Consider the following 16,631-nt stretch of genomic DNA (forward strand, 5'->3'; position numbering starts at 1 on the left):
TTCTCTTACTGTACTTCTTAACTTTAAAATCCTCCGGAAAATTAGCCGCCTAAATATTTAAAGCCCCGCCCGGTTTCGTACGTTAGTCCAACAAAAAAAAGTGAAAGAAAAATAAAAATGAAAGCAATGTTTGTTGACGCTTGGTATTATTGTATCTTACTTTGGTACTTTGCGATCATTCTTTCTGTTTTATTTATTTTTTTTTCCCGTTCTCATTTTTATCTGCCCTATGAAGCTTAGAAGTGCAATGATACAAAAGCGAATTTTGAGAAAAGACGCTTTTGAAATTGTTTTCTTAATTAAAATTTCAATTTCATCAAAAACTGAATTCAGTCGAAATATAATTAAAGAAAAAAAAGGCGTATATGGAACATGGAGGCATGTTTTGCTAGATTCAATTCATCAGTATCGATGTAAGCAGGAAAAAAAATTTCGTAAATAAAATTTGTACAAGAGCGACAAAAATGGTCACACGCTCGAATGCTAACCCTAAAGTCCATGGGTCAGAATCCGATATCTGAGTTCCCTATATATTTATTATTATATATACTTATACTGTGATTTCTTTATGTTGTTTTCACGTAGTTACTCTTTTTTTTTCTCTTAACTTACATTCAACGGATAAAATACACCGTTACGCGTATATATCAATAAATATATTATATGTTCCTATATGTATTTATAAGTAATATATATGTACATACACGTATATGTATAAAAGGATACAGAACAAAATTATAACGCTCCACTGATAGGGGAAGGTCACTCCTACTTTGGATTTCTGCCCAGAATTTCCGAATACCACAGATTTCTCACGTGCTACTACAGTTTATTAGATTTTATAGTGTGAAACGAATTTGTGATTTGTTGTAATAAATCATATATTTATAAGTCTACTTGAATGCCAAATATAAACTTACTTTTTTGAGACAATTTTCAAACTAATTTTGAAAAAAATTTCGTCAACAAGCATTCAAACGCTTGAAATAAATGGTTACAAAAAATTGAAAAGATCCTGTTGAGCCATATAAGAGTGTCATAAATTTGAGTATTAACACAAACTCAAAGGTATAAAATGTGCTCTGTCACCATCTGGTAACCACTTATATTATTGACAAAGGATACTTGAAATCTCAGTTTGTAAACTCATTTCGATGAAAAAATAAGGAAAAACCTTGATAAAGAAACAAGCACAGTCTTGAAAAATTAACTCAAGATTTTCCTAGTATATACGCCTTTGTCTTTTTGAATGAGATGTAACGCTTGCATCGTCTGGCATTTGGATTTTAGTAAATCTGTTGAGTATCACTGTATAGTGTCATGTAAAGTTCTAAAAGTTCTATGAATATTTTGATTTCACATGACATATTATAACCTTTCATAATTCTGTTCTGTAAATGTACGTACAGTGTGTGATATATTTTTATCATTTTCAAAAGATAAAAAATACAAAAATGACGTCAAGTACTGATCAAAAAGAGGGAGACTTTACAGTGTATCACATGCGATTATTCTTCATATATTTGATCGAGATATATAGGTATATAAGACCGACCACATCATAGCGCTAGCAATTCAAATGATACCATCTTTCTCGAGCGTTGACAAGAGAAGGGTCTTTCTTCAATTTTATATGGTACTTTTGCATATGACGAATCGATACCTATATTATACTATTCAGTCTTTTTGACCGGAATAGTGGTTATTTTTATCCTCTTTTTATTTCCTCATACATAACCCTACTTTATTTATTCAACACATGGTGTTATATAAAAGCAAAATATTTTAATAGAAATAAAATATGTGGTAGCAGATCAGAAGAATAAATGAAATAAATACAATGTAGCAAAATAAGCCACGTATAATCAATTGAAGAAAATTTCGAAAACAGTAACTCACGAGAAAACATGAAATTTATTTAGGATGTTTGCTAGGAGAAAAATGAAGTTGATGTATAAGTGTTGACAAAATAATACAACAAAACACAACAGTAATAGAAAAAAACTTAATCCAATAAGAAAATCCAAAATTGTTAGTCAATCAAATCAAACCTATCACAATGACGCGACCGACAAGGTCTCGCATTCGTCGTCTGTTTATATCGATGCGGAACGTATATTATGAGGAAAGAATAAAGAACAAAGATGACGAGAAATCAAGTGTACCCGAAAGTAACACCATTGTGTTTATTATTGTTGAAGACCTGTTGCTATTTACTTGCTTCCGAAAAAATAGTTATTAATGCATTCAGAAAAAATATGCATGTAAGTACTTTCTATTTCATGTTCATTATTATTTTGAGTGTCTGTCAATGGCGACGAATTCTGACAACCTATGTGTATTAAACAAATTCGGACATCATAGACAATGGTTAGATTTGGCATTTCAAGGGAAAAATTTAAGATTTCTAATAATACAAAAGAACCTATGTACATTCTATGACGTTGTTGAGTTTAAATCTTATTCGATTCGATATTTTTCATGTAGAACTACAATATGTCAATTTATAAATAGTGAAAAAACAAAAACAATTTTTCAAAATCTATGTTCCAATTTTTTTTCTGCTTTTCATTTAAAAACTTAATATTCATATGAAAATTGAAAAAAAAATTGGAGATGCCGGGGATCGAACCCGGGGCCTTTCACATGCAAAGCGAACGCTCTACCACTGAGCTACATCCCCAAGTTATTGAATTTCGAAGACTTTTGATGAGTATAAGAGCTATATCAAATGTTTTTTTATTGATTTTGTAATACTAAAAAACTTTTTAAGTAAATAACTGAAATATTCATGTAATTTGTAAACCATAACATACAAATTTCTTTGAAAAAATTGAGAATAACAATGTAACCGTCTTAATTTTGTAAGCTTTTCAGCACTATGAAAATTCATTAGGGTTTAGTCGAATCAATAATTTTTGCAAAAATAGCTGATTCGCAATCAATGCAGTAACACATTTTTTGCAATTCACTCATCGAAATTAATAGTAATGATTACTAAAAAATCTTGTGAATAATATAATTCAATTACTTAAAACATAATGGCCCAATTTGTGCTTTTTAACTATGTGAGGCATATTTTTCATCGAATTTCACGATAGCGCTCTATGATAGTAGATCAATCTTGGCAATTTTCAATATCAAGGTCCTATGGTGTAATGGTTAGCACTCTGGACTCTGAATCCAGCGATCCGAGTTCAAATCTCGGTGGGACCTACAATAAATTTTTCTATATGTTTTTTACAAATATTATTGAATCATCATTATTAATTTAATTTATCATCATTGTGCTTCAGCATTCATAAAATTTATGTTACGATATGAAAACAGAACTTTTTTCGAATCGTAGTCAGGCATAAATTTAATGATTGTAATACCTGTCATTGATCAATCTCAAAGAGAATTTATTTTACTGCCTTCTTAACAATATCTCATATTCATTTAAATCAGTTAACTAATTACGATCAATAACTCAATTGAAGTAGCTCTATACAATCGATAAAGAAAATTACAGACTAATGAATGAAAACCAGTTCTTGCATCAGTCCATCCAAATTAGGATTTTAACAAACCATAGAAACACTCTTAGAAAGAGGTTCAGGTACCTAGAGAAGAAAAGAAAGGTGACAAAGGTATGAGGCTCAGAAAATTGATACTTTATGTAGTCGTGACGTATTCAGCACTGATTATTACTCATGACATTCATATCTTGTAGTGCTAAATCCATTGATAAAACAATCAAGAGCTAAGCTAATAGAAAGAATCAGATAAAACTTAATTCAAAGCCAAACAGATATTAAACATTTTTACTTGAGAAGCATTTTATAAGTTCTAGAACTCACAATTAGGAAAAAAAATCTAATGAAACTCATTATTAATGAGTACTGAGCCTGAAAATTTTTTTATACTTATTGAATAATTACTATAACTAGCTTTGCAACTAAAAAGATGAAAAAAATAGCTGACAGCGGTGGGATTCGAACCCACGCCCTTTCGGACTGGTGCCTAAAACCAGCGCCTTAGACCGCTCGGCCACGCTGCCTGTGATTGGCCGCAAGATACTTAACCTATTTAATTTAAACACTAATAACAACACACAGGCGCATACGCAGACGACACTATACTTTATGTGGCAGACAGCAAAATACAGGTCATACAAGAAAACTTAACTCAATACTCAACCAAGTATACAAATATTATCAGTTATGGAACAGAGGCAATGGTTTTTTCAAAAAATTTTTACCATAGCAAAACACTATTTATATGGTATTAAAATAAAACTAATTGGTTTGTATCGACAACAAATGACTGATAACATAATAATTAATATTATAACTAAGATAATCGATAATTATTAAGATCCATCTTAAGATGGCAATTTAATTTATATTTTTTTTACTGTTTAAATTTGTTCTAAGGTACTTTATTCTTATGTAATGTCACTGTAATTGATAAAAAAATAAAACACACCTTTTCAAAACCAAAAAAAAAAAAACCTGTGATTGGCCGGAGTTCCGTTTCGGATATAAGCCTGTGCACATCGTACGTCCGTAACACAACACATACTAAATTCACTAAAAATAACCCAGCTCACTATCCAATACAGGAACAAGATCAACCACGTCTATTCCATACATATATAGAAGTATCGCTCTTATTAAAATATGCCAAGAACAAAACGTCTAGCGGATTCGACAATATACCGATGATCGTCCTAAAACATCTGCCTGAAATAGTTATTAAAGACTATACAATTTTATTCAACAACTTCTTCAATCAGTCCTATTATCCGGTAAGATGGAAAAAAAAAGTAATCCCAATTAAGAAAAAAGGCAAGGATACATCGGACCCATCTGGATACAGGCCCATAAGCCTAACGATGAACATCAGTAAAATATTCGAAAAATTAATTAAATTGCAAATTTTAGAACACGCTGAACCAAACAATATAATACCAGATAACCAGTTCGGATTTAGAGCAAAACTCTCAGCAGTACATGCGATCCACAAATACTTATCTGGTATAAACAATTACTTATTGAACGGTAAACTAGTTGGGGCAGTACTCCTAGACCTTGAAAAAGCTTTCGACTCGGTTAGGTTAAATGGATTAATTTACATCCTAATCCTACTGAAGTTTTCTTTGTCGTTGATTCTACTCATATCCGATATGATTCATGGTAAGACGTTTGTCACTTGGGATGGCTTCAACCTATCGACGATCGTCTTTAACATACTTGAAGGTATGCAGCAGGGCTTCAATTTCAAAGCTGCTCGGTCTCGAACGAGTTCGACAGAGCGCCCGGAAAATTGCAGCACTGAAGAAATACCCGACGCTAACCAGGCGGGTAAGTTCATAACCCCGCAGAAATATATTCGAAATCGAAATCGAACTGTATCAACCCAGCCGCCAGATGGTAAAGCTGTAAGTACTTCAAATAATTTTGATCCACTCTCGAATAATATGATTTGTGACGAATCAGATCTACCGGGGCAGGAAAATCATTCACCAAAAAGTGCCAGTAAACCAAATGACAGCTCTAAATACAACCAGCCTCAAAAACAAAATAACGCCAATTTAAACCAAAATCAAAATGCTAATAGTGCATTCAAGCCTAAATCCAGACCGCCACCCATCCATGTCTACACCATAAACATGAAGGCATTGATAAAAGTAATCACAGATAGAAAGATCCCAGAAGGTGATTTCTGGGTTAGACACTCTGACAAGGACTATATAACAATAAATACCCTAAGAATAGAAATTTGCAAATATCATCAAGTTGATCCCGGCGAGCCGACGACATCTATGTCAAAGTGCAATATTCACTGAAACAAATGCATGCTGTTTATATGGTGGGATTTTAAAGGTGTCCTTCATTACAAACTTCTGAAATTTGGCCAGATAGCTACTGCCGATTACTATAGCTAAAAGTTACTACATTTGAACCAAGAAATTGAACAAAAACGTCCATTTCCTGGCAAAACAAAATGTTCAGCAAAATTGCTCCATGACATCGCGAGGTATTATGTGGTTAAACCCCCGGCGTATTTGCCAGACATAGCTCCAACAGACTTTCACTTGTTTTGGAAAATGCAACGAACAATTACAGGCGCTTTTAAACTACTATTTTTAATAAATTTACGTTAAATATATCTCATAAAGTGCGATCTTACTTAGAAAATAGATATAAATAAATGTATAAACATTGCCGGCACTCTTTTGTCTTTTCATAAGTAGTTTTAAACGCTATCAAGAGATGGCGCAATAAATCACACATTATATTGTCTATTGACTGTGAATAGATACGTAGTCTGCAGTATTGTCTTGTCTATTTGAAAGATTAAACGTATCAGTATGACTAATGTTCATGGTTACACCAATTATATGTGCCTTTCTTTAAATGCAGCACGTTATTTATTTGTAGCGTGACGATGACGCAACTATTATATTCATTTCAGTGACTTGACATTGCACATCAACTATTACTTATTTATTTTAATCATTTATTGCATTTAAAGTTATTATTGTAAAAAATCCAATTATAACTATAATCTATTGTACTATAAAAAATTTAGATAACAAAGAAAATGTGTAATATTATATAAATAAAAAATAATGATAAATTTATTCCTATACAATTATTTTTTCCATATCTCGTATACGATTCATTAAAAAATATGGTTATCCATAAAATTTCAAGTATCTTTTTTATTTCTCCCTCCACAAAAGTAAAAAATAAAAGTAAGTGTACGGCATCGATGCCCGGCGACAGAGGTAATTGCTTTCTTTCTATACGACCTCGTCTTAACTTAAAGAAAAGAACATCGAGGGACTGTGTATATAGATACATATATATTTTTTTTTCTTTTTTGTATTCAACATTCCCGATTACTTTCTCGCGCGATAGGATCGCGTTATAAAAATTCATACTAGCGTAACGTATATACACTCGGAAAAGAAGACAAAATGAGAGGGGAAAAAAAAAGAAGAATGTACGGTAGCAGGAAGAGACTTTTCTCTTGCATTTCGTCTTTTCTTATCGCGTCCCACGGGAATGTACATAAAAACTCACGTTACGTACGCTTTCTCAGTTGGTATATATACTAGAATCAATAAATTTGCGTGAAATATTCCGCGGATAAAGTCAAACCTATTTGTTAAAGACTTTATTTACCAATTGGTTTAATTAAAAATTTAATAGTTGCGTAAAACCTTGTTTTCAATTAATTATTATTTTTTGTTTAATGAACGTATACCTATAGTTCAAATCAATTATATACTTTATGATTAACTTAAATCTGTAAAGTATATTGAAGTCGTACATGTTCAGCCGAATCACGCCACCACTTTAAGCTTAATTCTCGTGGCTGTCATCATGAGTGATAAATGTGGCTAACGATGAAGATGATCCTGGTGACTTGCAACTACTGAATTACATCCGCATGTTGCGCATCACAGAGAATATGAGTGGGATATATTGTATAATAAATTAATAAGAGAAAAAAATTCGTGCTTATGCATCACCTTGAGTACACAACATCATAAATAAAAAAACGAAGACCGTGTATTTTATCCACAGTCAAAATAAACTAAGCATGACAATTAAGAAATGATAAATTCAGTTAATATACTCATAAATAAAATTAAAAATATTATGTATAATTATAATATATGTTCAAAATCTAATACAATACGCTAACCATTAGTGAAATCCTCAATAAGTATCAGGCATCAATCATCACCGGGACTTTGGTCCATTGCCCATAATGGTCTGTAGCAACAATAATCGTCTCTCTGCCCACTCTCACGCAATAATCATGACATTTAATGACAATTGATGTGGCCCCGGAAATGCGAGCATCACTACTACCCCCCTCCCCCATTCAAACCCACGTTTCGCGTCATCTACGATAGAATTTCGTATACAACATGTGTCCATGTGTTCATCGATGGCCGGGTACTCTACACCTATGCTTGTATCAGCTATTGTCTATTATATTAACCATAGCATGAATATAACAATCGTCCATTATATATACGTGATTTATTAATATTTCACCACATTTATAAATATATAATATATTAAATGGCATTATCGATTTTCTGGTGGTCGGCAGTTAGATAACAATACTCCACATAACCGTGAATCGTAATCTAAAATATCGTATAATCTCAATAACTGTTGCCTTGAAGTACACGAACAATAAACTTGCTAAATTCTCACTAATTGCTATATGCCTCACTCCTCTACTAGCTTAAACTATATCTCTGAATAGCCAGAAAATTTGGAGAATACCGAAAATCTCGGGAAATCCGGATTTTCCACGAGGATGAATGGCGAAAGATACGAATAGAGGAATATATTTTTGCAAGAAAGAAAAAAAAATAATAAAAGTACGGAATGTATGCACTTCTACTATTTGTTTAAATGTGTACGCTGCTGGAAATATTGACAAAGTAGGTTTTGGAATCCGCGATAAAAAGTATTGAACGACAAAGTATACTCTCTACCCCGTGGTAGTGGCCAATCGACGGTCGGTTGTTACTTCAATAAAATATAAAAATATATATAGACACAAATTTGCAGAAGTTATATAATAGCACCTTTCTCGTTTGCATACACAAGACCCAGTCGATGCAGCGCACGAAATCGATGCATGTGAACCGCGAAATATCGTAAATATATTTACTATAACCCATGATAATATATATGTGAATATCGAAACAAATATCAAATCCCGAGTATAGAATGGTATGAATATTGGACACGATGAAAGCCCAATAAGCGTCGGCATATGATGCAGACAAAATTCATATATATATCGTGTTTCGAGAGTCCTAAGTAATTGGAGGTAATTTTGCAATACCAATTTATACGGAAATTCAAAACCAAAAATTTGCCCTCGAGTATATATTAACTTACAACCTCACAATTACCGTAGCACCAACCAATACTACCATCAAAATTTTCACTCTCTTTCACTCAATATTGCACGTTAGTTCATATATATGTATACTATCATTCAAGTTAACCGTGTTTTCCTATAATTTTATTTTCACGTAGATCCCACCGATCGTACGACTCGATTTTTCGACAATTTTAAAAGGTTCACGTACTCGACATCAAATTACCTCTTTTTCGCTTCCCCTCGATATTCTATCTACCACCTATCGCTCCTCTCTGCCCCTCTCCTTGTATCCACGTACTTTTGCACGCACAAAAAAATACATTCGAGTTTCTGACTAATGACCCGCGATTGTGGACGATAAATCAAACGGGCTGAATTCATTTTGGAAGCTAAAAGTCATCGCAACAAAATCTCATTAAAATCGTATACATCAAAACGTTTTTCGTCATTTTTAACTTTTTTCCAACGGTTATTAAACAAAATAACTGCTCGGGATTTTTTTATGTTTAAATTATCAATCGATGATTTATTTAAAAATTTAAAACATAAAATAAGCTTTTGGTCGATCTATCAGCAATCTGATAACCACTGAAGACCTATAGATGTATATATATAGTTAGTATAAACTTGAAGTGAAATAGAACGAGGAGTAAAAGACAAACCATACTACTTGTACTGGCTGTCGTTTTGAAGCTTTCGCAGAGGGTTGACATCTAGGAATTCCCCAGAGAATGAAAGCATGACGTGATGCTAAAGGAATGAGGAATAAAGCGAGGGAGAACGGTTATTGTATATCGTGTATACGTACATATAGATATATGAAGAGGTTGGCTGTTGCATTAGATAGTTCTCCGTGTGATGTTGATAGTCATGATGATGATTTCGTGCTAGCCAACTTTATATAAGCTTGTCTCATACGGCTATTTCATCAAGCTTGCACTCTATATCAGCGATAAATGCATTTGTGCCTCAGAGAAATGCTCTGTTGCAACGGGATACAAACTAAATCGGAGGCTTTATGATCCCCGTGACGAAAAAGGGTGAACACCGCCTGTCAGAGATGTGTGTTGGTGGGTAATAGTGATCCGGAGGAGGTCGATTGCTGATGGTTGAGTATGATGGAGAAAGAGGTTCAATGCATCAGTTAAAAGAGAGTTATGCAGTTTAAACTTAAATGGATTATAAACGCGATACGATCCTACAATTTTGTTATTCCACTGCAGTTGAGTCAACGTTATATTTTGCAGTTCTGTGCATTTTTCCTATTTTTTATAACCCTATTTTTTTCATGATTAAATTTTTATTGTACATGCGTCATATTTCAGTTAAAACTGTTTTAAGGCCTTACTGATGCTCGATTGAATTTAACCCTCTAGTAGTGTATGCAATTTTTTTTGCATTGTCTAAAAAAAAGAATTGCATATAAGCAACTTTTTTTCCAAGTTAAGAGGTCGGTTTAAATGAATAGGAAAAATAATTGTAATGAAAATATGTCGAGTGCCACTTTTTAGACAATGTACTCGATTTTGTTTTTTTTTTCAATTTATATGTATAATTGTCTGAAATTCATATATTTTTATATGAGTATAAAATGAACATAAAAATGAAATTTGTGTTTTTGTGAACCACAAAAAGCATCGAAAAAGCAATCTTCTGTTGCACGTTTCTTTAATACAAAAGAATTGGTAGAATAAAAAAGGAAGAATAAAACAATAGAATAAAAAAAAAAGTAAAAATGAATGAATGAGCATAGTACAATTGCACGGCAGGTTTGCCTTTTTCATTTCTCCACTCGTTATATAGTTAGAAAAATTAAATCTCGGAAACCTCTATAAAATATATATATATCCTGACGAATTTTGCCGACAATTCTGCGGCTTCGTAAAAGCTAAAAAACATTAACGAGGGGTGGGAAAGAACAGAGAGTGACCAACCGATGGACGTGGCTTTTAGTTGGCTTCCAAATAATAATAAAAATACGCGCTCACTCGTTTTGATTGTTTGGAATCGGACAATAGCCACACAAACTTTAAGGATTTCTTCAATTTATATTTTTTCCAGTATTAAAAAACCAAGGAAATAAATAAAATAATTAATATACCGAGGACCAAAATAAGGCAAACCGGATAAATCTCTTGAAACAAAGTGGATAAAAAAATGAAAAGTCATCAAGCAACGCAATTGCGGCATATTATTACAGCTGTCTGAGTCCTCTTCATACGTGCTCGAGTATTACTCGAGGGTGACTAAAGTCGGCACCCCCTGTAGTGTGTGTGACTTATGCACCCGCCTCCTGCAAAACCTAATGAAGATCTATGGCTCTCTGTGGTGCCACTAATTCCCTGCAATCGAAGCTGAGCTTTCAATGCAATATTTTCCTCACTCATATCTCTAACAACGTGATATCTCTCCGTTGTTTTTATCTTTTTTTCCATCTTTACTCACATACGCACGCACAAATACACTCTCCTAGTATCTACACATTCAGGAATCTTTTATGAGTTCATGTGAGCCTCAGGGCATTATTTAAGCAATAACGAAGTTCGAGTTATGGGTTATGCAACGACTAGATTTCACGCACATCGTACATACATATATATGTATATATAATCTATATGTACACGTATATTGATGACGACGACGACGAGGAGAACGACAACAGCGATTCTCTGTGGGAAAAAGACTCCAAGTATGAGTCGAGCTCGTACATGATTCATGTATTAGAACGGGAAAAGGCGAATTAAATCTTCGTACTCTTGTAATTTTTCAAACTTTTTTCTGATTATTTAAACTTTGTGCAATAGAAATTTATCCCTGTTGTATTTTATACACAGAGTCGAATGATAAACAAGTTAAAATGCTAATAAAAATTCAAATCTCAAAGACATAGTTGCTAATTAAATTCATTAATGATAATTATACGTCATAAATAAAAAGTTAAACGACAATTGGCCGTAAGAAAAAAATTAGATAAATATCACTTAATAAAAATAAGTGTTTCGTGCCAGAATTTTTTCGTAACAATTATTTATACAATACAAATGAAAAAAAAATAAAATAAATTAACGAGCGATGACTACCCAAGAGTAATCCTCAATTTTCCAGTAGGCTACATCTTGATATAACCACCTTCGTGTCTTCTTCTTCTTCTTTTGCTTCGCCTTCTTTCGAATCCTTTGAGAATAACAATTAGCAATTTTAATCCTTACAAAAGTTTTAAGTAAAGATGAGTGAGTAGATGCCCATGGGGCGAATGTTACGAGCCTATCCTATTATGTTTTAGCACTCGAAAATGTTTCTCTCGTAAACATTCTTTCAAAGCTTATACTCATTTCTACTATCTGTGTATAACGGAATGGGGCAAAAGCATCAAACACAAAACAAGTATATATAGTAAAAGGAATATAGCATGACTATAAAGTAATAGTAAATGTATATATAAATGTATAGGATGTGAGAGAGTGAGATAGAAAAAAGATTACAAGGAGTGGAAGAGAGAAAGAAAAGACGACTGCGACGGGATGAAATACCTCGGCTTGGGTGCACAATTAACAGTGTAATTACTGGGAAAACATTATTCGGTTCTAAAGAGTCATCCACTGTGTACTGTATAGTCTTGAGTCTTTCAGATATAAAACAGTCTTGCATATTTCATCCTTACAATCCTGTGTACCCTTCTAAGATAAAAAGCGAAGACAAGCAAATAATCCAAGTCGCAGCTGGAAAGTTTAAATATAAAAAGAAGTTTAAGCGGCAAAGAAAAACTAAACAAACAAATTGGAAGAAAAGGGGTTAAAATATGATTCTTTATTCGCATAGCTAATTGAATTAATAAATCACTAATGAGAAATAAATATTTAATCAGATATATAAGATGATGAAAATGGTGGAAAAAAAAATTTCTCACACGTGTTAAACCATAACCGGATAAACAGTATAAACGTTTGAGATAAACGTTTAAGCCATCAGCTAGCGATGAGTATCACGCGAATGAAGACGTAACATTTGATTTCACGATTGGCCACGCACCATGCAAATTACTGTTCTTATGTTATTTATGGCTGTTAAGCCAATAACCGGATGTGGAGAAGAAGGTGGATGATGATAAAGACCTCCTGTTGTGTTGGAGGAACGTGGCATGATGATGATGTGCACGGCTACCGCTGTTTTCTATTCCCTAGTCGTAATTTTACTACTCGAATCATCCCAATTGCCGATCGCTTTACGTCGTTTATCCGATCATCTTTTATCAAGAACCAAAATCACTTGATTTGAATATTATAGTCGTCGAGTACATGGTGGATAAGCTAATAGCGTTAATGGTAGTATTTTTAATGCTTTATCCATGTCCAATAGGATTTATTATGTCGCTTTTTTTTTTTTGAGTTATGATTGTGAGAAAAACTTATAGGGTGAATTTGATTTATTTAATTTTTTTACGAATAATGTAAAAAGATTTGACTAAAAAATTACTGCATAGATTTAGATTTACTTGGAGCGATGCCTAAAATAATTTTCGAAATTTAATCACGTGTATCATTTATACGAATTCAAACCTTTGAAGAGGAATTCATTGAAAAACCGTAAGTCTTGTAGTTTTTACCTGGAAACCCAGTTCCAATATTTGCCGAAACAAACTTTAGCGACACGTAAAAAAAACACTAACCCCTTTGAGGGTTGTGTTACATGCCGAGTATCAACTTGCGGCAATCCGAGTATTATTAAGTTGACGACTGTACGTATATTGGTTCCAAGCAAATGCATTTGAATCATATCGACCCTTCTCTATAATCTTTCTCACCCTTTTTTTAACATTTAACTTGTGTATGTTTATAAGTGCTATTGCAATTTCTAACCCCTTTAAACCAATCTCGATTTGTCGAATGCTTACTGCTATAAATGTTATATTTATATATATGGATCCCTCGTATCCTTTAAATTTTCATTCGCAGAATCCGTTTCCGTCGCGTGCTGGTTGTAAAATCAGTACATCCGGGTGTCAAAGCGGTGTCACCCGATCGTCCCGACATTCAGTTTTAAATTCGATCAATGGGTGATACCAACCGTAAAACACTTTTAGGGTTGAAATTTAAAAGCCTTAACGGGTGTCTAGCAAGAGTAGTCGTCAGTGACTAAATCGTTGTTACAACCGTGAACGAATATGAGAATTGAAAAAAAACTGAGTATGTCGGCGAGACAGCAACTGTGACGATCGCAGTAAAGTTTACCAGTGGAAAGAGCAAAAAAAATTATAATTCTTAACGAAAAAATTTTTTTTGCTCAACGATTTGGTGTAAAAATATTTCAAAAAGTAATTTGGAGATGCCGGGGATCGAACCCGGGGCCTTTCACATGCAAAGCGAACGCTCTACCACTGAGCTACATCCCCAATACATACTGGACTTTATCAGAAGCAAACTTGATTGATTTACCTGGTGAATGAGTGGCCCACTTTCGTTACTCCCCACCAACTCATCCACCATCGGTACAAGTAAGCCGCTCACCGAAAGTTTCAAGCCGAAATGTATACCACGCATTCACCATCATCTCGACTTTGACAGAGATTATAAATCGTTAAATACACCTGCAATAGTTTGTCGAACTAGAAAATAGACTACTTGTAAAAAGTAATAGATCTGTTGATCTAATTTATTCGCAAATCCAAATCTTAATATAAATCATGATTTATTAACTATTCTACCGATATTATCTACACACAAAAAAAAAAAATTCTCGACTGAAGGTAAATATTCTTGATTCAAGAAAATTTTTTTGGAGACCTAAATTTTCTCAGATAAAGTAGAAATCTTCTCCAACCAAGACGAATTCTCTTGGCTCAAGAAAATTTTGACTTGGTTCCCGAAATCGTTTGTCTTCAAAAATATTTTCTTGACTCAAGATATCTGTTTTTTCTATGTAACGAAATTTTTTTAACCTCAGTAACTTTTTTTCTTTGAGTGAAGCGGCTGTACAAATATTTAAATACTTAAGCAGCCTCAAAATACATGGTAATTGAAATTTATAGAGTGCAAATAAAATAACAAAAATTTTTAATGTATAACAACGATTCAAAAAGGCTTTATAGTAACGTAAATCACCATTATATTGGATTTGAGGTTGCCCAGCAACGGGGCAAATCCTCAATTGTGTAATTCATTTCAAGCCTTGTGTGTTCGAATTCACAAAACGTAAATACGAGAGTAGTACGACCACGTTCGAACGGTATCGCTTGCTATCAGTAACAACTATATTCCCACTAACACACAAAACCTGCTGTTTTGATGCACACGAGACAGTTATATTGAGAGAGATAGAAATAGGGAGTAGATGATGCACCCCAATATACATTGCCGAAACAGACTACGGTGATCTGATTTTAAATCAATCAACGGTGGTTTCGCGCTCAATTTACAGTCTACTCGGATTTGAGTGCAATATGCACTTATATAATTGAATTGACAAAAAAAAATCATTACTACAAGTAAAGGAAAAATAAAACAACTCAACAATTTATAGAATTGAAAATTTCTAATCTCTGCTCAATTACTTTAATTTCAAATAACATTAAAAATAATTATTTAAATTTATCATATAAATATGTTTTTTTTTCCAATGGAAGTATGTCACTCGATAAATTAATATGACAGTTTATAAACACAGAGTGACAACACAAACCAGTTTTTACACTTGATTACACAAAACGAACGAGTGTAGTTTTAATTTCACAAGACTTTAGAATTTTATTAATCGAGGACTCGTTCATTCGTTCAGCGGTCTCTCATTTCTCGATAATATCCATGGAAAGTGGAGCAATCACGTGTGTAAACGCATGTTACTGATCATCCTCATCAAGAAATCAGATAAAAAATTATTACATGTGTTACAGCGTCACTTAAAGATTCATTTAAAGAAATAAAAAGAAGAATAATTCCTGTCATTAATCACGGCTCACATTAATAGTGCAATTAAACTCATACTTTTTACATCAATTATCAATTCAATCAATCATGCTTTTAGTTTTTTGTTAAAAACGTCATAAATATTTTATTAAACCCTTAAAATAAAAATCATCTATCATTTTGAATAAAAAAAAAAAAGAAGAAGAGTATAAAAGTTACAATAACACAACAGTACAATTGAAAACCAATGCTGCATCCCCTTTTTCAAATTATACGAATGAAATCATTGGTTTAACAACCCTTAAAAAAGGACAGAACCCTCACGAATCGACCCTTTCTTTATTAAACTATCCAAAAATTAAATAAATAATTTATAAAAGAATCTGTCTTCATGCAGCTAAAGTTATTAAATTTAATTGCTAGAATAATTACACTGTAAAAAATCACCGGGGTAAGTGTTAAAATCGGCGGTGTTAAATTTCAACACCAAAAGCGGTGTGAAAATAACGCCGCCACCGGTGTAATTATTCTGTACCGGTGTTAAAAAAAAATTCCCCGGTGTTAAAATACCGCCACCGCCGGTGTAAATATTCTAGACCAATGTTAAAATAACGCCACCGCCGGTGTAGATATTCTTTACCGGTGTTAAAATATTTTACTTTGTGAATATTTTTACTTACTGGATCACTATACTTGTTAATAAATGATATTTTTTATTAATTTTCATAAAGAACTGACATTTTTTGTGTTTTATAATCTTTAAAGTTAATGCTCCAAGCGGACGCAGTTTATCCCGCTTTTACACCGGTTACCCTACTT

General features: G+C 33.0%; 1 long non-coding RNA gene and 4 other non-coding genes across 7 annotated transcripts in view; 1 reads left to right on the forward strand and 4 right to left on the reverse strand.

The window, feature by feature from the left end:
- Positions 1–16,631, reverse strand: part of LOC130667066 (uncharacterized) — a 190,984-nt gene that overhangs the window by 138,301 nt on the left and 36,052 nt on the right. The window lies entirely within an intron of this gene.
- On the reverse strand, positions 2,612–2,683 carry Trnaa-ugc (transfer RNA alanine (anticodon UGC)). The gene has a single exon. It is a non-coding gene; the product is annotated as a tRNA-Ala (tRNA).
- Trnaq-cug (transfer RNA glutamine (anticodon CUG)) lies at positions 3,145–3,216 on the forward strand. Its single transcript has one exon. It is a non-coding gene; the product is annotated as a tRNA-Gln (tRNA).
- Positions 3,963–4,042, reverse strand: Trnal-uag (transfer RNA leucine (anticodon UAG)). The gene has a single exon. It is a non-coding gene; the product is annotated as a tRNA-Leu (tRNA).
- Positions 14,231–14,302, reverse strand: Trnaa-ugc (transfer RNA alanine (anticodon UGC)). The gene has a single exon. It is a non-coding gene; the product is annotated as a tRNA-Ala (tRNA).

Source organism: Microplitis mediator, chromosome 4, assembly GCF_029852145.1.
Source record: "Microplitis mediator isolate UGA2020A chromosome 4, iyMicMedi2.1, whole genome shotgun sequence".
Lineage (NCBI taxonomy): Eukaryota > Metazoa > Arthropoda > Insecta > Hymenoptera > Braconidae > Microplitis > Microplitis mediator.